General features: G+C 37.4%; 1 protein-coding gene across 2 annotated transcripts in view; it reads right to left on the bottom strand.

The window, feature by feature from the left end:
• Positions 1 to 21508, bottom strand: part of LOC150094288 (queuine tRNA-ribosyltransferase accessory subunit 2) — a 183911-nt gene that overhangs the window by 13414 nt on the left and 148989 nt on the right. The window contains exon 1 of one of the 2 annotated variants that reach the window (XM_090412303.1): positions 11752 to 11861. The exons of the other annotated variant lie outside the window; for it this stretch is intronic. The gene's annotated coding sequence lies outside the window, so the exon portion shown is untranslated. Of the gene's footprint in view, positions 1 to 11751; positions 11862 to 21508 lie in introns of those variants that run through there. 2 annotated transcript variants of the gene reach the window in all.

Below are 21508 nucleotides of genomic sequence, written 5' to 3'. Positions count from 1 at the left end.
ACTTGATGATCTCTGGTGTGCAAGATAGGATGCCAGAGGTTTGTTTGTCCGGAGGGACGATAGAAAATGTGGCTATGGCAATCAAGAGGAGTGAAAGAATGGATGAAATGATTGTGATGGTGGGCACGAATGACTTGAGGGGCAATGCAAATCAGGCAGCAAGAGATTTTAGATTCTTGCTTGAGGTTGTGCAAAAGAAAATGCAGAGAGGAAAGATTGTGTGTCTGTTGCCCAGGTATGATAGTGACAAGCTGAGCAGAAGAGCATTAATACTAAATAGCATAATAGCCAGAATGTGTTAGAAGAGAGGACTGGAATACGTGGTGCTTGGAGTGTTTGAGGACAGAAGGAAACTGTATGCGAGAGACCGCTTGCATTTGAATGAGGAAGGCATCTGGAGAGATTTCTGTTTTTTGAACGAGTCAGTGTGTCAATGCAGCGAAACTAGAATTCCCAGGGTGGATGGTAGCAGGGGTGGCCTCTTCTGGGAATGGGTGCTTGGGGGGAAGGGGGATGACATCAGGTAACACTGAGTCCAGTGGGGGTTGAGAGGAGACAATGATAGATATAGAAGCAGTGTCATTTTTATGCTCTAGAAGAGGAAAATGCATGTAGTAATAAGGGGATGGAATTTCTAGAATTCTTGAGGGATGTCTTAGGCAACATGTAAGAGAGGGAACAAGAGGTTCAAAAGTTTTAGATTTGGTCATAGCATCAGAAGAGCTGATAATAAGTGAGATGACATCTCTCCCATCAGTTGGAGAGAGTGACCATGTGGTTTTCACTTGGAAGATGAATAGACATGCAGGTGTATCAAAGAAAAGGGAACGTATGTGGAATTATAAAGCAGGTGATTATAACAGTCTTAAGTATCAACTAGGGGCAGTTCCATGGAGGGCAGAATTGGAAGGCCAGGATATCATTAGTGCTTTGGAAATTGTGAAGGAATATTTGTTGGCAGCAATAGCAAGCTGTATTCCACAAGTGAAGAAGCAGACACAATTTGATGTAAAGTGGATGACAAACAATATTAAACAGGAACTGCAGTTGAAAAAGAGATTATGGAAAAGATATAAGGAGAGGGGATGGAGGGCAGATACATGAAGAATATAAGATGCCGGCCAGGAGAGTGACCAGTATGGTGAGGAAGGCAAACTGGAATATGAGAAGAGAATAGCACTAAGAGATCCAAAGAAAATCCTAGGGAATTTTTTAGCTATATGGAGTGACTAATGCAGAGGACATAATGGAGTTGTTCAATGAGCAATTTACTGGAGTATTCCATCCTGGAGAAGAAGGTTGTAATACTAGAGGGATAGTACAGGTTTATAGATGCAAGAGGAGAGTATGTTCCAAATACTGAGTACTCTGGATACCAGTAAAGCTGTGGGATTGGATGGTATTTCACCACAGGTTTTGAGAAAATGTGCTAAAGAACTGATAGCTCCGTTGACCTGGCTCTTCAATAAAAGTCTGGCTGCGGGAAAGGTACCCAAGGAATGGAAGGAAGGTAAGATGGTGCCGCGGCACAAGTGTGGTAGCAGACTAAAAGTGTCTAATTATAGGCCAGTTTGTGTGTCATCAGTAGTTGTTAAGGTCTTGGAGAAATTAGTGAGGGACTATATACAGTGTTGGGCAGATAAGGGTAATATTATCTGTGAGAATCAACATGGATTTGTTGAGGGGCACTCTTGCTATAGTAATATGATTGCCTTTTATAAGAAAGTGACAAGAGCAGATGATGAGGGAAAGGCATACACTGACATTTTTTTTGGATTTTGAAAAGGTATTTGATAGGGTGCCACATGATAAGCTGATATTTAAGTTGCAGCACATGGGTTTAAATGTCGAGTTAGTCAAATGGATTCAGGATTGGCTGTCTGACAGGTATCAGAGAGTTGTGTATGGTGGGACAACATCAAGGAAGCAGAAAGTTACAAGTGGGGGTTCCACAGGGCTCAGTACTGGGACCAGTATTGTTCAACCTTTATAACAATGACATTGTCAATGGATTGCAAGGGAAATATTCAGTTGTTTGCAGATGATGTGAAGCTGGGAAGGGTTATCAGTAATAGTGCACATGTGGCAGTCCTGCAAGAGGATTTGAATAAACTAGACAGATGAGCAAATGAATGGGGATATCAGTTTAATGCAGCAAAATGTAAATTCTTGAAGTTTGGGATCCATCGATTGGAGGATACATACTTGATTGGAGGAGCTATACTGGAGGAAGTAGGGGAGACAAGAGATCTGGGGGTGATGATTGATAGGAAACTTTGCAATATGCTCCCTGAAATTCAGGGAGCATATTGCAAAGGTGGTGAAGGTAACCTAGAGGATTGCTGCAATACTGAGAAGGACACTGACCTGTCGAGATAAGAGTTATCATTCCGTTGTATAAGACCCTGATCAGATCACACTTAGACTATTGTTCTCAGATTTGGTCTCCCTAGGATTTGAAGGGGATGAATTAACTGTGTAAAGAGTACAGAGGTGGATAACAAAGATGGTTTCAGGACTGTACAATGCTAGTTATGAGAAGGCATAACATCCCTGGAAGTTATGAAAGGAAGCTGTGAGCAAGAGGGTGAGGAGTGCGTGGAGGGTGGTTGAACCTTGGAATGCATTGCCTGAGAGAATCGTTAGAGCAAGACCGGTCAATGAGATCAAGGAGTGGTATGATGAACTTTGTGTTTTCTAAAAATGACCTCCCACGATGAGTCTTTTGACTCTATGGAGGCCTGGATAATAATCATAATAATTTTCTGTAGGTAGTATAAGAGAGAGAACCATCTGAAAGTCTGGTAACTAAAGTAGCTAAAAATGGTAAACTACAGTTGTTTTCAATTTCCAAGTCAATTTTATTTACTTTGGAAATTGAAAGTGTGCTAAGAATGTATCTTCAGTCCATTTTTATCCTGCTTTGTACTTAGTAATGAGACTTTTCTTATTTCTTATCTCCATGTGAATTTGTGGAATATGATGTTAGTAATGACTAGTCAGTGTCCTGATCAGAAGTCCAGTAAGCACTTACCACCATTATTAGCTTTGCTCTTTTCTCCAAATTTCCCCAAAATATTCCTATATTCCTGTGTAGGAATATACCTTCAGATCTCCAATAAGCACCACTTTTTTTTCCCCATTTTCTTTATGTCAGATGCCTGTTCTAATGACTTAAAAAACTCCTCCCCTTCTTCCTTGGAAGAACCTTCTGTGGGAACAATAGGCACAAATAAGTTTCATTGTCCATGTCTCCATTTTAAGTCTGTCCACAACTCTACTTGAATCTGCCTTCCAATCAAGTTTATCTTCATGTTTCATGTTGAATGCTATTGCTACTCCTTCCTTTCCTTGATCATTATTGCCTGAAAATATAACATCTTATACTTATTTAGTTAGATCTCTCTTGCTTTTGTCTTCTTTGTCTCAGTAATGCCAATTATGTCCATGTGGTACTTTTCCAATTCTTCTGCAAGTTCGATTTCCTTTCCATTAATTCTCCTTATATTGATGGTTCCTATCTTGTTCTTTTGATGTTGGGTTTATTCTTCTTCTTCTGGATGTTGAGTTGAAGCTTGTTCCAGTAGCTGACTTTTCAGTGTTTGCTGAAAAGTCAGCTATCCTGATGAAAACAGCAGGCATGAAATCTCATCATGTTTACCATTATATGGATTTGTGGTTTAAGCCAGCAGAGAATACAATTTGATCTGGTATGTCTGAAATTGCCAGCCCATCATTGTTCATTCAGTACCCAGTAGATACCTACTAACAGGGCATGATGTGAAGATGAGGACTGGTAATTAGGTCAGACACCCCAATCAGTTCTCCACATTCCTGAAAAGCAATGTGGAGGTCTCCTCCCAGTTATCTGGCTTTGACCCTTAAGTGACTCTTGCATATTCTTGCCTGAAAATAACATTCTATACTTATTATTTAGTAATATCACCTCTTTTTGTTTTCTTTGTCTCAGTAATGCATAACGTGGTACTTCCCAATTCTTCTGCAAGTTCTATTTCTTTTCCATTAATACTTCTTATATTGATGGATGTTAAGCATGTGTCCACGTACACTTGTACACAAAGAGCTTCAAAAATACATTCGCTAGCAAAAGCTGCAGATTGAACAAAATAGAATAATTTTCATTTAATAAAAATATAAATTAAAATAAATAACTTTGCCAACCAGGTAAGGCCCTATTACTAATTTTGTGAAACTCCAAGTGACTACTCTCACATATTAAATATTGAGTATGCTTGGGGTGCAGGGTGACCACCCAGCAAAAATATTTTGTACCAACTTATACAGGAAAAAGGTACTATATATTAAAAAAAAAAATTCTAAATTTTTATTTGCTTTTGTTTCACTCTATTTAAGGCATTTTACGATATTGCTACATTGTTTTCATAGATGACTCAATGTAAAACCATTAAATTAACACATGCATGATAAATATGAAAAGAAAAAGGTCAAAACTCACCTCACTGTAGTCATCTATGAATCCAAGAGCTGCAGTTGTCAATTAACATAACAGAAGTTCCAATTGTAACTCTAGCACTTAACGTGTGTATTAATTTATCATATAATTTTTATTCTTATTACGTGACACCAAAAACTCATCGAGGGAGGGCACCTACTCTACAACTCTCCTTTTAGTGTTTAAAATAATGTAACATTAAATTTTCAGTTATTTAATATGCTATTTACACATATATACAGGGGTTCCCACTCACAAGAAAAACACAGGAAGTATTTATTCATTATTTTTAGCAGAGTTTGTTAAATTAATTAACTCTTCAGAAATATTAAAATCTATAGCTGATGAATGTTTCAATTTTTCTTTTGTCAAAAGGAGTCCATTCATCAAGGGAGTTTGTAGTTGATTTCTTATTTTATTCTTATTTTATTATCACTGTTGAAAATATTCTTTCAGTTGCTGCTGATGAATGAGGGAGGCACAGTACAGCTTTAACTAATGTTGCTAAATTATGAATCATTTGTTCTCCTACAGCATTTGTCATTTCAAAACTTTATTCCAAAACAGCATGAATGCTTGACTTTTTTTCAATGCTTCTACAGTCTTCAATAGTTATCATTCTCTATCAAGCTCTTCATAACGCCCCTAGATATACATTTTCTACGTCTAAAACCTGACCATTGTCGGCTGTATTTACCTTTTCAATGGGCTCCAAATTATGCCGTGAATCAATAAAAAGTGGTTACTCATATTAAAATATTTAATTTTTTTCACTTGTTTTCATTGTTGTAATGATCTTATAACGTACGAGAAAGTTTGAATAGCGAAGAATATATTTTCATTGGCTAATGCCAGTCGGATTGCATGAGTATGGGATAAGGGGGAAGAGAAGGTTAGCAAACAGTGAGCGGCAGGAGGGAAAAAAGAGAAATCATGCTTATGTCACTGAATGTGACATATGGGGAGGTGGGAGAAAAGAAAAATATTAAACTCAAATGTCTAACTCATGTTATTGTTATTTCAAAGGAAGAAAGTACTAGAGCAGTTGGCTAATGTACTAGAACACTAAAAATGTATAAAAAGTATTAGATCTAGTATGAAAGTAGTAGTAGTGATCACCCTGCTTGGGTGAGTAGGGTTTGCATAATTTGTCGACCCGTGTGCGTATATGTGTGTGTGTATATTTTAAAAACATAGATTTAATGACTAAAAACCGAGATAACTTATAAAGATTTTAATAAGAATAATACGACTAGTTTCGGCTTATAACAACCTTCCTGAGGTATTCTTGAAGGACAAGAATAGTAATAAACATTGAAGTATCAAAATAAACTGAAAATTACAGGTAAAAATTGCCACACGTAATTGATACATAAAAAAATGTTGTATTTTTTCAAGTTGTTTTAACAGACGTGCCATTGTTTATTGCAAGTGTGCATGCAGGCTCACGTGAACGCCAATATTGAATAACTGCAGCATGGCTGGGATGTTATAACTCAAATTGTTGTTTAAGTGGACAGGGTTCAGCAGGATTTCCCTTGATTCTACAATTTTCCTCTCAAACTCATCATCACAGCGAAAGATATTTTCTGATCTATCCCAGCAAACTGAGTGGCTTTGTTGATCATCATTAGGATTATTTGAAAAAAGAACATGACTGGATAACGCAGTTGCATGAGATCTTTTTTGTAAGAGATGTCTCTCTTATGCTTTTCAATACGTTGTTCAATAGATTTGTTAGTTTGTCCAAAATAAGGGATATTGCAATCGCACCATAATTTATATACACCTGGATATTTTAGGTTGTGATGAGAAGGTTTTGGATGGCTGATTAGAGAATGGATTTTTGGAAATGTGGTGAAGAACGTCTTGATATTATATTTTTTAAGGACTTTAGCTAATTTTTTAGAGACTGTGCTAATGTATGGAATGGAGATGCTACCTTTAAAATTAATAGTTTCTGTTGTGCACTGCCTGGGAGGGTCCAGAAGAAATTTCTTAATCGTTTTTTCAGAGTATCCATTTTATTTAAAGATAAGAGTGAGGTGATTTATTTCTTTTTGTAGTTCATCTGGTTCATTCAAGAGAGAACGTGCTCTGTGTCCTAAGATAGATACAGTTCCAAGTTTTTGTGGTGGAAAATGATGAGAAAGATTATGCAGATATCTATTAGTATGAGTAGGTTTTCTGTACATGGAGATTTTTAATCTTTCAGAGCATAGTGTAAGCATGACATCCAGGAAAGCTAAGGAGTTATTATTTTCTAGATCAGCAGTAAATTTTATATTAGGATGTTGGATGTTTAGATTACTATTACTACGAGCAACTCCAGGGAGTCATTAGACTCATCGAGGGAGGCTCCAAATCATATTCATCACAACTATTCGACATTCATACAGTATCTATCATACCTCGCCTTAAACTCATTCACTGTCACAGCATCCACCACAGACTCAGGGAGAGCATTCCACTCATTCACTACTCTAAAAGTAAAGAACCCAGCTCTAACACCTTTACTAACCACACTTTTGCCCAGTTTCCATGGATGTCCCCTAGTCCTCCCACCACCAGTCCTGATCTTAAAAATATCCTCTGAATTAATTTTATAGAAACCCTTCAGTAATTTGAATGTCTCAATCATATCTCCCCTCCTCCGCCTATCAACCAATTTTTGCAACCCACAAATCCTCGACCTGTTCTCATACGGTTCATTCCACAGACCTGCTATCATCTTGGTCACTCACCTCTGGATCCTCTCCATCTCCTCCCCATCAAGAAGAAACCTAGGTGACCAAATCTGAGCACAGTAGTCGAGATGGGGTCTTATCAAGGCTCGATACAGAGGAACAATAATCTGCTTGTCTCTGCTTGTCAACGTATTCTTCAGAAACCAAGTGATTTGATGAGCTGATTTGGCCACTTTTGCAATGTGTCCCCTAAATTTCAATTCCTTATCCACCAACACTCCTAAATCTCGTGCCTCATCAATTTCCTGGAGCACGGTTCCACCAATGCAGTAAACTGCCTCAAAATCTTTTCACCCCAAAATGCATAACCTTACATTTTGCCACATTAAATTGACATCCATTCTCCCTAGCCCAGATCTCCAATCTATCCAAATCATCCTGCAAAATTTTGACATCATCTGCATTCACTATTGCCCTACCCAACTTCGCATCATCCGCAAACAAATGAACTGTTCCTCTCAGATCCTTTCCTATATCAATTATGAACAAATTAAACAGCAGTGGTCCAAGAACAGATCCTTGTGGCACACCACTAGTCACAGGCCGTCTTGTGGACTCTACTCCTGAGTAAACCACTCTCTGACATCTCTCCGTCAACCACCCTCCTATCCATCTCACCAACCCTATGTCCATTCCCATATGCTGCAATTTACTGATTAGAATTCCATGTGGTATCCTGTCAAAGGCCTTAGCAAGGTCCAGTAGAATCACTGTAAACCCATTACCCTTATCCAGTTCAGCCGTCACTGTGTTATAATACGTGAGCAAGTTACTGAGGCATGACCTACCCTTCACAAAACCATGCTGTCCCCGATACAGTATCCCATTTTCTTCTATCCAATCTTGTATTTTCCTCTTGACTATTTTCTCTAAGACCTTGATAATGATTCGTGTTATGCTGATTGGCCGGTAATTTTCAACAGCAGCCTTGGAACCACCTTTGTGCAGTGGATCTATTTTCCCCTCTTTCCACCCCCTTGGTACTGACCCAGTCCTGAGGCTCAAATTAAACAAAATGGTCAAGGGCAGTGACAATTCTTTGGCCGCTTCATGTACGACACGAGCTGGTATACCATCCAATCCCACAGATGTATTGACATTGAGGTTCTGTAATAGACTAGTTACCTCAACTTCATTCATCACAATTCCAGTATAAGCTGTTGTTTCTTCCATTTCTGCAAAGTCACCACCTGGATGATATACTTTTGCAAAGTGCTCGCTCAGTAATTCCACAACATCGACTGATTCGGTTACCTCCCTACCCTCAGCAATTTTTAAGATCATTCTACAATGAGCATTTTTCCTTTTACTTGCAACATATTGAAAAAACTGTTTGGGATTCTCTTTAGCCTGCATGGCCAATTTCCTTTCGTAATCTGCTTTTGCTTTTCTTACCACCCTTGTTACCATCCTGGCCTGAGCTTTATACTGTTCCTGCACCTGATGGTCACCCTTCTCCTTAAATTCCCTCCACAATTGTTTCTTTTTTTGCAGCTCAAGCTTAATAGTGTTATTCATCCATTTAACCCCTACTTGATTTATTATTCGGACTCTTGGTATACAGTCAACCATTGCCTCCTGCAAACAGATCTTAACAACCTCCCATGCACTATCAACATCCAGCTCTTGCAGTTTTACATGCCATGGCATTGAGCCAAGCACACACCTAAGCTTGTCATACTTACCAGCCTGGTAATTACACATGTACCCTGTCTTAATTGTAAATTCGACTCCTTTAGCCACCTCCCAAGTCATGATCTTATGGTCACTCTCACCAAATTGGTGGCAACATGGTCATGTTCGTTACAGCTACATTCTCAGTTGCAATTACTAGGTCCAGCACTCTCTGCCCCCTGGTATTTTCCAATACATGTTGCCGTAGATAGTTGTCCCTTAATAACTGCATAAAATCCAATTCCTTCCTCCCATGTGCCCTCTCCTCTTTCCAGTCAATGTTACCATAATTGAAATCACCCATAATAATTACCCTCCTTCCACTCATTTCTTCTATTTGCTTATGCATACTATCCCCACCATCCACTCCATCACCCGGTCTATAGCAGCACCCAATTGTATATTTTGTTCTGCTAGATTCTATCTCACACCAAACAGCCTCAAATGTGCATTTTTCCCCATCCTGCAGTTCAACTTCTATACTCCTTGGCTGAAGCTCATCAGCTATCATCAATAACACTCCTCCCCCCTTTTTATTCACCCTGTCACTCCTGAACACGCTATACCCATCGCATTCAATCCCACTAGCTTTATCATCTTCTGTCAGCCATGTTTCACTAATACCGACAACCTGTGGCCTGGAAGTGCCAACCATGGCCAAAAACTCTTCCTTCTTGTTCCTAATACTCCTGGCATAAGTGTACATGAATCGCAGAAGCCCATTTGTCCCATCCCTACTTTGATGCCTTATACTAACTATCCCATTCTGATTTGTTGTCCGTCGTACTCGCCCGGGCATAATATACTCATTCATTCACTTAACTGCCCCCCCTAAAGTCTGCATATCTACTCCCCCCCTTAATAAATCTAGTTTCCCTGAGTCTGTACATCCACTTCCACATCATTCATCAATACTCTTTCAAGTCTCCTTACACCAACTCCATTCAAATGTAACCCATCCATCTTATATAAGTCCTTTCGCCCATCGAACTCATTCCACAAATTCCACACCACTCTCCATGCATAACCCACGTATAAAGTCATTGACAATTATGGCCCTCCTTCTAAACACTTCGCTGTCATACCGCGGTAAGATACTCACCATCCTAACTCTCTCACTCTTCTCTTTTGCTACCTCAAACAACTCCCTCACATCCTCTATCATTTCCATTTTGTCCTCTTTCAAATCATTCGTTCCTGCCACGATTATCATCTCTTTCACCCTCTGTTTTTGCAGTTGAATAGATTCGCTGACGTCCTTTATGTTCGCACCCGGCTGGTACGACTTCGTTAAACTCTCAGATGTTGAAGAAAATCTGTGAGAGATGTGTGCCCGTGATTCCAAATAATGAATATATCACCAACATATCGTTTCCAAACTTTTGGTTTAAATGAGTAGGAAGATATGGCTTTTGTTTCAAAATCTTCAAGGAAGATGTTAGCTAGAATTGGGGACAAAGGATTGCCCATTGGCAGGCCTTGTTTTTGTTGGTAAACAGAGTCCTGATATCTGAAGTAACCAGAATGAATGCAATGTTTTAATAAACATTTTTTTGGATAATTTGTCCTTTAGTAATGTAAGTACCTCGTCCGTAGGAACATTAGTAAATAAAGATATATAATGTCAAAACTTGCTAGAATGTCATTTTCATATATGCGAAACAAAATCTGTGGTGTTTTTGATGAAAGATGAACATTTATTGAAGAAACACTTCAGGTACTTTGCTAGATATTTTGAAAGTTTATATGTAGGTGAGTCGATTCCTTCTACAATTGGGCGAAAAGGGATGTTTTCTTTATGTATTTTGGGAGCTCCATAGATGCATGGAATAAGAGGATGTAGTGATCGTAAAGAGAGGCGAACATTATGAGGAAGTTCACTCGCAGTCTTTAACAAGTTGTTTGTACGGTTTTGTAATTCTCTTAATAACCTCACTCTTATCTTTAAACAAAATGGATACTCTGAAAAAATGATTAAGAAATTTCTTTTGGACCCTCCCAGGCAGTGCACAACAGAAACTATTAATTTTAAAGGTATCATCTCCATTCCATACATTAGCACAGTCTCTAAAAAATTAGCTAAAGTCCTTAAAAAATATAATATCAAGACGTTCTTCACCACACTTCCTAAAATCCGTTCTCTAATCAGCCATCCAAAACCTTCTCATCACAACCTAAAATATCCAGGTGTATATAAATTATGATGCGATTGCAATATCCATTATTTTGAAGAGCATAAGAGAGACATCTCTTACAAAAGATCTCATGCAACTGCGTTATCCAGCCATGTTCTTTTTTCAAATAATCCTAATGATGATCAACAAAGCCATTCAGTTTGCTGGGATAGATCAGAAAATATCTTTCGCTGTGATGATGAGTTTGGGAGGAAAATTGTAGAATCAAGGGAAATCCTGCTGAACCCTGTCCACTTAAACAACAATTTGAGTTATAACATCCCAGCCATGCTGCAGTTATTCAATATTGGCGTTCACGTGAGCCTGCACGCACACTTGCAATAAACAATGGCACGCCTGTTAGAACAACTTGAAAAAATACAACGTTTTTTATGTATCAATTATGTGTGGCAATTTTTACCTGTAATTTTCGGTTTGTTTTGATACTTCAATGTTTATTACTATTCTTATCCTTCAAGAATACCTGAGGAAGGCTGTTGTAAGCCGAAACTAGTCGTATTATTCTTATTAAAATCTTTATAAGTTATCTCGGTTTTTAGTCATTAAATCTATGTTTTTAAAATGTATAACAACAACCGAGTAAAAGCCAATTATCATACACACACATATATATATAACAGTATAAATATAAAGTAACTAATGTATTTCGATGATAACTTACCAAAATTTTAGCTTTAAAAATCTCAACCATATTTTATTTTTAAAAACATAATATCAAAAGCAACCCTACACATATAAACCACGTGTATGAATTAACAATTTAATCTGATAGAAATGTCCTTAAAAACTGTAGTGACATCTTCTGAGAAAATAGGTTCTTGCAAAAGTTTTATTGATTTGTTCTAAAATTACATCAAAATAATTTGATAGAATCTCAGAACAAATTCGTAAAAAAAAATTTCCAGAAGTTTCGATGAGTCTTTGGACTCCCTGGAGGTGTCAAATAATAATAATAATAATAATAATAGTTTAGAACATGTGCTAGAAAAATAAACATAACTTATTATCCTCAGGTATTAATCTAAAAACGAATCATATATCAAGTTTAAATAACAGTAATCAGGTCTGCGAAACATAGCATTGTTTTTATTCTTCTTCAATTCCCCAGCTTATTGTTATTCTGATTACGTGACACCCCCAAGGAGTAGGACTCATCAAAAAAGGGCACTCTACTTTATAACAATTTATTTTTATTTTTTTAATGTGTGGCTGAAACCGTCAGTTGATCGAAGTCCCTCGATTATTTAATAAAGCTGCTTTTATTATTGTTATGACAATTCCGAGAAGTCAACGGATTCAATGCGGAAGGTTATACAATCGCCGTCACCATTGACTATTCTTCCATATGCGCGCGCGTACACACAGAAAAATATACTTAATAGTATCAGCTAACGCAATAGTATATTTTGTTTATAAATGGTGTGTGTTTTATGGCCGACTTACCTGTATTGCAGAATGAAAACCATGAGTTTCTTGAAGGAAAAAAAATCTGCTACCTACCTATAAGAGAAGCTAACTCACGTTCAGTTGAGAAGGACGATAGTAAGAAATCTCTTGTAATGACAAGAATCAAACTCGTGTACTTTCACTAGAGGGTGAAACGTCCAGCTTTTCTAACAGTTTGAATGAAAGTTGGGTGTTATTCTGGAGGCATTTTCCCTCATCAACGGCCTTGTCGTTTAATATATATATATATATATATATATATATATATATATATATATATATATATATATATATATATATATATATATATTATATATATATATATATATATTATTATTATTATTATTATTCGTGATACCTCCAAGGAGTCCGAGGACTCATCACGAGAGGACACCTATTGTACAACTCTCCGTCTCTACCACTACACCGAACCTCTACTACCAATCATCTACATCAACGCCATCTACTGCCCATCACCACAGCTAGTATTTTTTGTCTGTAAATTGCGTGTGTTCTGAAGGGCCGATTTGTCTGTATGAGGGATGAAAAACCCGAGATTCCGGGAGGAAAAAACCTACTACCCCCGTATAAGATCAGCTAACTCACCTTCGATTGAAAAAGTCCATATAACGATTCCTCCCGTCATGACGAGACTCGAACTTAGGACTTTTCCAAATGAAGAGCGCAACGTCCCATTATTCTTCCAATTGCACTATGTAGGCACTTATCCATATACCCAGATATACCGGGTGATTATAAATTAACATCAAGTGTTCAGAGCCCTCTAGCGAGTAATGTAATGTAACCAGCATTAACGTACTAACTGAGAGGAAACATAATTTGATAAAAGACACATCAGAACTCAGTCAAGAATTTAATTACCTGAAACTACAATACGGAGTTTTAAACCAACAAAAACATAAAGAAAACTTGTCATAAATGTTCTTCCAGAAACTGAATCCACAGAAAATCTCAGAGACGTATTTTTAAAGTTAGATCATGCAATTGACATCCCCCTACAGCATAATGATATTCAGACCATAAATCGGTTTCCCAGGAAGAACAAAAAACAACGTTCGCCACGACCCGCACCAGTCATAGTTCGTCTAATAAGCAAGGCTACAAGAGACAATCTCATAAAAGCCAGCAGACTGAAAAAACCAGTTGTCAAGGATTTAAATGCATCGCAAGACAATACGCCAATCTTTCTATCTGAGTATTTAACATCTTTCAATCAGAATCGCTTGAACCAAGCAAGAAAAGAAAAAACAGAAAAAAAGAATAAATTTTTGTGAATCATAGACGGCAAAATATTCTTGAGAAAGTCACAGACTTCTTCAACGTCTATAAAAATAAAAACCTGGGAAGATATAGATAGCTTGCCAGAGCGAAACAAAATACTCCAAATTAGTTCAATAAGAAGATCTCATCACAACAAAAATGAATGTGAACCATTAGATAGATATAATTACACCAGCATCAGTAATTGTACTTTAGAATCGCTTAATGCATGGAAACAACACGCAGTACAAGCGAGAGGTCTCTCAATCTTGTATATTAACATCAGAAGCATCCGAAAACATTGGTTATTGTTATAGGCTTATCTGAGGAATTACACTGATATTATTGATTCTTACAGAAGTATCCATAACTAATGACGAAGAGACTGCTTTCCAAATTCCAGGCTACATCATGCTGCCAAAGAAGAAGAGGGGGGTGAAATATTAATATTTATCAAACAAAAATTAATAGCAAAGGAAACGGCCTAACAGTTTGAGCATGCTGAAACCCCCTTTGCCTTGAAATCACTAATACCACCAATAGACAGCATCCCATAATATTAGAAGCTATTTACAGGTTGCCAAACCTAAACATGATAAAATTCTTGCACGAACTCAATTGCTGGATTTCAAGCCAAGAAATATGCTCAACCGTATACCTAATGATAATTGACGACATAAACATAAATATTGCAAACGAAAACCAGAACAACACTGTACAATACCTAGACACGCTATCCATGTATAATCTAATACCAACAATAACATCATGTACTAGAGAAGAAATATTCGGAAATACTATCACTGCCTCCTGTCTAGATCATATACGCGTCCGAGCACCACCAAACAGTTACACTGCATCAGTAATAAAGTGCAAAGTAGCAGATCATTAGTTCACCGCTCTAAACCTGCACACCAAGACAATATCCATGCAATGTTCCACAGAAGAAAACCGACAGAAAATAATAATAGACGAAGAAATAGTCGACCACTAAATAAGAAAAACAGACTGGAAACACCTGGCATCAGATTCAGTAGATATCTTACACAACAACATTAAACTCACACTGGACGAAATATATAAGAAAGCTGCAAAGAAAGTCAGAATTCGTTCAAAAACAACACAAAATCCTTGGATAACACAAAACTTAATCCTAGAAATACACAGAAAGGACGCTTTATGGAAAGAATTAAAGCGATATCCAAATAACACGGCTTTAAAAACTAAATATAAGATAACAAGATATCGTCATACAACATAAATCAGAAATGCAAAAAGAAGCTACTACATAGACAAAATAACCTCTGCACAAAACAACATGAAACAAACCTGGCATCTGATGAATGAGATGCTAGATTTTGTTCCCAACACCACTGCCTCAGAAACCATAAAACGCAGCTTCATGAAAGACGCAAAACCTATCCAACGACTAGGAAATATCTTTAACCAATACTTTGCAGACTCCATTCAAGAACTGCATTGTTCTTGAATGGAGATATTCTCCGAATCACAAAACGAGGCCCTCCACTTAGACCACAATCAAAACAGACATTATGGTTCCCAGCCATAAAAGAAGCAGAACTTCTCTGCAATACATCAAATGAAACCAAACAAAGACCCAGGAATTGATGGTATCAGACCTAAAGATATAAAGCAACATGCGAATAGTTTAAGTCCTATCCTATTGAAATTAATAAATAAAATATTTAAAACGGGAAGATACCAAGTATGCTAAAGACCGCCATAATCACACCCATATACAAACATGGAAAAAGAAATTTAATCAGCAATTACAGACCCATAGCAACATTACCAATTATCAATCGAATTATGGAGTGGATCATACTGAAGAAACTCACAGCATACTCCGAGATATTTTATATTATCCTCAAAACACAATATGGTTTTCAGAAAAATAAGGGAACAACATCTCTCTTGGAAGAATTCACAGACGTAATTAATAACGCCTTAGACAAAAACAAAATTGCCATGGTAGTCTTTATTGATCTAACTAAAGCTTTCGATACACTCTCACATCAAACCTTGTTAGAAAATCTGAGGCATGTTGGAATAAACGGGCCTCTGCAAAGTTGGTTTACAAGCTACCTTCAAAATAGAAAGAATATAAAACGTATCAGGTCAAACCGAAGCAGAGAGCTACCAGTAACCTGTGGAGTACCACAGAGAGCTGTACTCTCCCCAACTCTATTCAACATTTACACGCACGATATTAATCAGCTACCACTCAAAGGTAAGATATTCCAATACGCAGACGATACAGCAATAATATCCATCCATAATAACGCAACTATAGCCCAAACAAATATGCAACATGACATAAATCTGATCATAGACTTGCACACGAAAAACTCCATACACCTAAACTCAGAAAAGACAAAATTAATGATATTCAGAAATCCACTGACTCGAGCAGTTGATAACAAATATGTAACCATCCAACATCCGCTTTCCAACATAAAAAACACACAGAACAGCAAAACCACTACAATCACTCAGGTTGAAAAAATACGATATCTTGGAATTTACTTCGATGCAGATATGAACTGGACTTGCCACATAACCATCTACACAACAAACTCCGAACAATAAGTGGCAAACTCTACAGGTTAAAAGACATAGGTCCCATACGCCTAAAAACACTAATATACAAAGCACTATGCCAAAATATACTAAGATACGCTATAACAACGTATGCTTTCTGTGCACCCTACAAATTAAATAGATTAATGTTGCTACAGTACAAAATGATAAAACTGAACTTTTGGGAACAAAGAGAAAATAACGACCTTATATACATTGGAATGTCAGAACACAAAATACTGACAGCAAAACATTTATGTCACTATGCAACTTTGCTAAAACATTATTTCGATGCCAACTGCAAGACAGTCAGAAATACATACCGAATAACAAGACCTCATACTATGAACAAGAAACAAGCACCCAAAATACCATACAAACTTAATGAAACACAATATATTCGTTCAGGCTTCCAGTTCAGCGACGCATCAATACATTCCAAGTTTGTGTGTGTGTGTGTGTGTGTGTGTGTGTGTGTGTGTGTGTGTGTGTGTGTGTGTGTGTGTGTGTGTGTGTGTGTGTGTGTGTGTGTGTGTGTGTGTGTGTGTGTGTGTGTGTGTGTGTGTGTGCGTGCGTGCGTGCGTGCGTGCGTTCGGGCGTGCGGGCGTACGCGTGTGCGCACGCGATTTTTCTCAACATAGATTTCGCAGCTTGCCAACAGCAAACAGGCCAATAAATAATAACCAACTGGTGTCATCCTCAGATAAGCTTCGAGGATGAAAGCTGAGAAATTGCATCTTATCGAAAAAAAAAAAAAGTATTTATCATATGAAACCAAATGCATGTAAAGTACGTATCACATGAAAACCAATGTATGTAATGTAAGTATCATATGTAAACAAATGTAAATAATGTTGTAACATATGTAATCAAATGTATGTAATGTATGTAATAACTGTAACAAATGTATGTAATAAAAAAAGATAAAATGATTATTATTGTTATTATTATTATTTGTTGTTAATCTTGAAATATAAATGTAATAGATGAAATTAAAATAAAAAAAAAAAACTAGTATATATATTTATACAAATTTAATCCATAACCAATATTGTCAAAATGAAAGAGATCACTCGTAGCATATTATATTAATGTTATTATTAATAAAAAAAATATTATTAATATTATTTTCAATTTAAAAATAGCATTGTGAAAAAGTGAAATGAATTTATTCAGCATTCCCTTCTGATACCAAAAAAGAAACTGTGAATATAATTTCAGAATTACTTGAATTGCAGATGAAAATATAAATGTAAATGACAAAATGCTGAAAAAAATATGCATATTTATCAAAAAAAAAAAAAATCCACAACCATTATCGTAATATGAAAAATCACTCTCTCTTAAACACATGAAATGAATAATTATTATTATTTTTATTATTATTATTATTATTTCGGGCGACTCCAGGAGTCCTTAGACTCATCGAGGGAGGCCCTAAACATCATGTCCACACAACTATGCGATTACATTCTCAGAGTATCTATCATACCTTGTCTTGAACTCGTTCACCGTCATAGCACCCACAACAGACGCTGGCAGCTTATTCCACTCATTTTCCACTCTAAAAGTAAAGAACCCAGCTCTAACACCACTGCTAACCACACTCTTACCCAGCTGCCAATGGTGTCCCCTAGTTCTCCCACCACCACCAGTCCTGATCTTAAAAATATCCTCTGAATTAATCCTATAGAAACCCTTTAGCAATTTGAATGACTCAATCATATCTCCCCTTTTCCGCCTATCAACTAATTTCTGCAACCCACAAATCTTCAACCTGTTGTCATATGGTTCATTCCATAGACCTGCTATCATCTTGGTCACTCGCCTCTGGATCCTCTCCACCTCCTCCCCATCAAGAAGGAACCGAGGTGACTAAATCTGGGCACAGTAGTCGAGATGAGGTCTTATCAAGGCTCGGTACAGAGGTACAATAACTTGCTTGTCTCTGCTCGTCAAGGTATTTTTCAACAACCAAGTGAGTTGATGAGCTGATTTAGCTACTTTTGCAATGTGTCCCCTAAACTTCATCTCCCTATCCACCAAAACTACCAAGTCCCTGGCCTCATCAATCTCTTGGAGTACAGTTCCACCAATGTGGTATACTGCTGCTAATCTTTTCACTCCAAAATGCATAATCTTACATTTTGTCACATTAAATTGACATCCATTCTCCTTATCCCAGAACTCCAATCTATCCAAGTAATCCTGCAAGACTTTGACATCTTCTGCATTCACTATTGCCCTACTCAACTTTGCATCATCAGCGAACAAATGAATTGTTCCACTTAGATCCTTCCCTATATCGTTAATGAACAGATTAAACAGCAGTGGTCCAAGAACAGAACTCTGCGGCACACCACTAGTCACAGGCCGTCTTTTGGACTCTACTCCTGAATAAACTACTGTTTGATATCTCTCCATCAACCAACCACCTATCCATCTCACCAATCCTATATCCATTCCCATATGTTGTAGTTTACGGATTAGTATTCCATGTGGTATCCTGTCAAACGCCTTTGCCAGGTCCAGCAGTATCACTGTAAACCAATTTCCCTTATCCAGTTCAGCCGTCAATTTGTTATAAAACTTGAGCAAGTTACTGAAGCATGATCTACCCTTCACAAAGCCATGCTGTCCCCTGTACAGTATCTCGTTTTCATCAATCAATTCCTGTATTTTTCCCTTGACTACTTTCTCTAAGCCTTGACAACGACTCCTGATATGCTGATCGGTCGGTAATTTGCAACCGTAGTCTTGGATCCTCCTTTATGCAGTGAAACTATTTTCCACTCTTTCCACACCTTCGGGACTAAACCAGACCTGAGACTCAGAATAAACAACATGGTCAAGGGCACTGATAATTCTTTAGCCGCTTCACGCAAGACCCGTGCCGGTATACCATCCAATCCCACAGATATGTTCACATTAAGGTTCTGTAATAGACTAGTCACCTCCACTTCATTCATCATTATTCCAGTAGAAACTAATGGTTCCTTCATTTTTTCAATGTCACCACCTGGATGATATGCTTTTAAAAAAGTGCGCGCTCAGTAACTCCACTATATCGACTGATTCAGTGAACTCTTTACCGTCGTCATTCCTTAAAATCTTTTTGCCGTGTACAGTTTTTTTCTTACTTGCAGCATATTGAAAGAACTGTTTGGGATTCTCTTTTGCTTGCAAAGCTAATATCCTTTCATAATCCGCTTTTGCTTTTTTTACCACACTCGTTACCTTTCTGGACTGCACTTTATACCGTTCGTGTGCCTGCAGGTCACCCCTTTCTTTAAATTCCCTCCACAGTTGTTTCTCTTTTTGCAGCTCAAGCTTAATGATGTTATTCATCCATTTAACCCCTACTTGTTTTACTATTCGGACCCTAGGTATACAATCAGCCATTACCTCCTGTAAATGCTCCTTGACCACTTCCCATGCTCTATCGACGTCCAGCCCTTGCAGTTGTACATGCCATGGCACTGATCCAAGCAATCTCCTAAGCTTGTCATACTTGCCAGCACGGTAATTCCACATATACCCTGTCTTAATCGAAAATTCCACACCTTTAGCCACTTCCCAGGTCAAGACCTTATGATCCCTCTCACCAATAGGTGGCAACGTGGTCATATTCATTACAGTCAAATTCTCAGATGCTATTACCAGGTCAAGCACTCTCACACCCCTAGTATTTTCAATTACATGCTGTCTCAGATAGTTATCCCTTAATAATTGAATAAAATCCTTTTCCTTCCTCACATGTGTCCTCTCCTCCTTCCAATCACTGTTACCGTAGTTGAAATCCCCCATCATAATTACCCTCCTCCCACTCATTTTATCAATTTCCCTTTGCATACTATCTCCACCATCTATTCCATCACCTGGTCTATAGCAGCACCCAACTGTATATTTTATTCTGCCAGTCTCAATCTCACACCAAATAACCTCAAATGAGCTCTTTTCACTATCGTGCGATACAACTTCAATTCTCCTTGGCTGCAGTTCATCAGCTATCATCAATAATACACCTTCCCCCATTTTATTCTCTCTGTCCCTACTAAACACACTATAACCTACAAATTCTATCCCACTAACTATATCTTCTTCCGTCAGCCATGTTTCACTAATGCCAATAACCTGTGGCCAGGAAGAGCCAATGAAGGCCGTACAATTATTACAATACATAATTGTAAATATGTATGGAAAAATGGAAAATACATTGTTGGTTATTATTATTTATGTATTTAAATAAGACATTCACTTAGCATTAAACACTGAATATTTGTCGTGAACAAAAATGTAACAGTAATACTTCAATTGTGTATTTTTAAATATTTTGTATATATGAAGAGGATAATAAACTTTGTCAAAAATTATTATTATTATTAATAAATTTTTCGAATTTATTATTAATGAAATCAGCTAACGCTTTTTTGTTCCCTCATTCGGAGTAGGCGAGGCTGTTTTAGCTCTATCTTACTTTTGGAGACTGCGTTGGCAGTTCAATCTCCACTGGTTGCCAATCAGAGATAGCTGGCCCAAGGCTATCACTAATTAATAGGTACTAATTAATAATAATAATAATAATAATAATAATTTGGAATTACGGCAGATATAATTAAGGCTAGGATTAACTGCATATTGCACGCCCACACTTCGTAGTACCGACCTTGACTATGTGCCAAGAATAGTCATTTCTTGCTGAAGGCGAGAAAGAAATAAGGATGTACGAATTGGTCACCAACATGCAAAATGACGTGCTTTATACATAAATTTTCCAACTGTTGTACAAGCAAAATAGTTACCACTTTAAGAACCAGAATTTTCATAAAAGAAAATCTAATTTTCCGACGTATAATAATGAACACTCATCCCACGAAACGCAATGATTATGCTAATATCGGAATGGATTTTCCTTCTTTTGACATGCGCAGAAGTGTCGAAGGGTATAATATCTGTGGGCGTATAGTATGTTCTGGCCAGTTTCTCGGTATTGAGGATGAACAATCATAGTCAATTTTAAGTGGGGGGGGGGGACCGTTCTGCCTTCATATGAAGTTACGGAGCTAATCGACCATGGAACACATGGAATT

This window comes from Typopeltis vanoorti, chromosome 22 (assembly GCF_054136105.1).
Source record: "Typopeltis vanoorti isolate ZY-2024b chromosome 22, IOZ_Tvanoo_1.0, whole genome shotgun sequence".
Taxonomy (NCBI): domain Eukaryota; kingdom Metazoa; phylum Arthropoda; class Arachnida; order Uropygi; family Thelyphonidae; genus Typopeltis; species Typopeltis vanoorti.
Note: the sequence above shows the minus strand (reverse complement) of the source record. Positions and strands in the feature narration are given on the sequence as shown.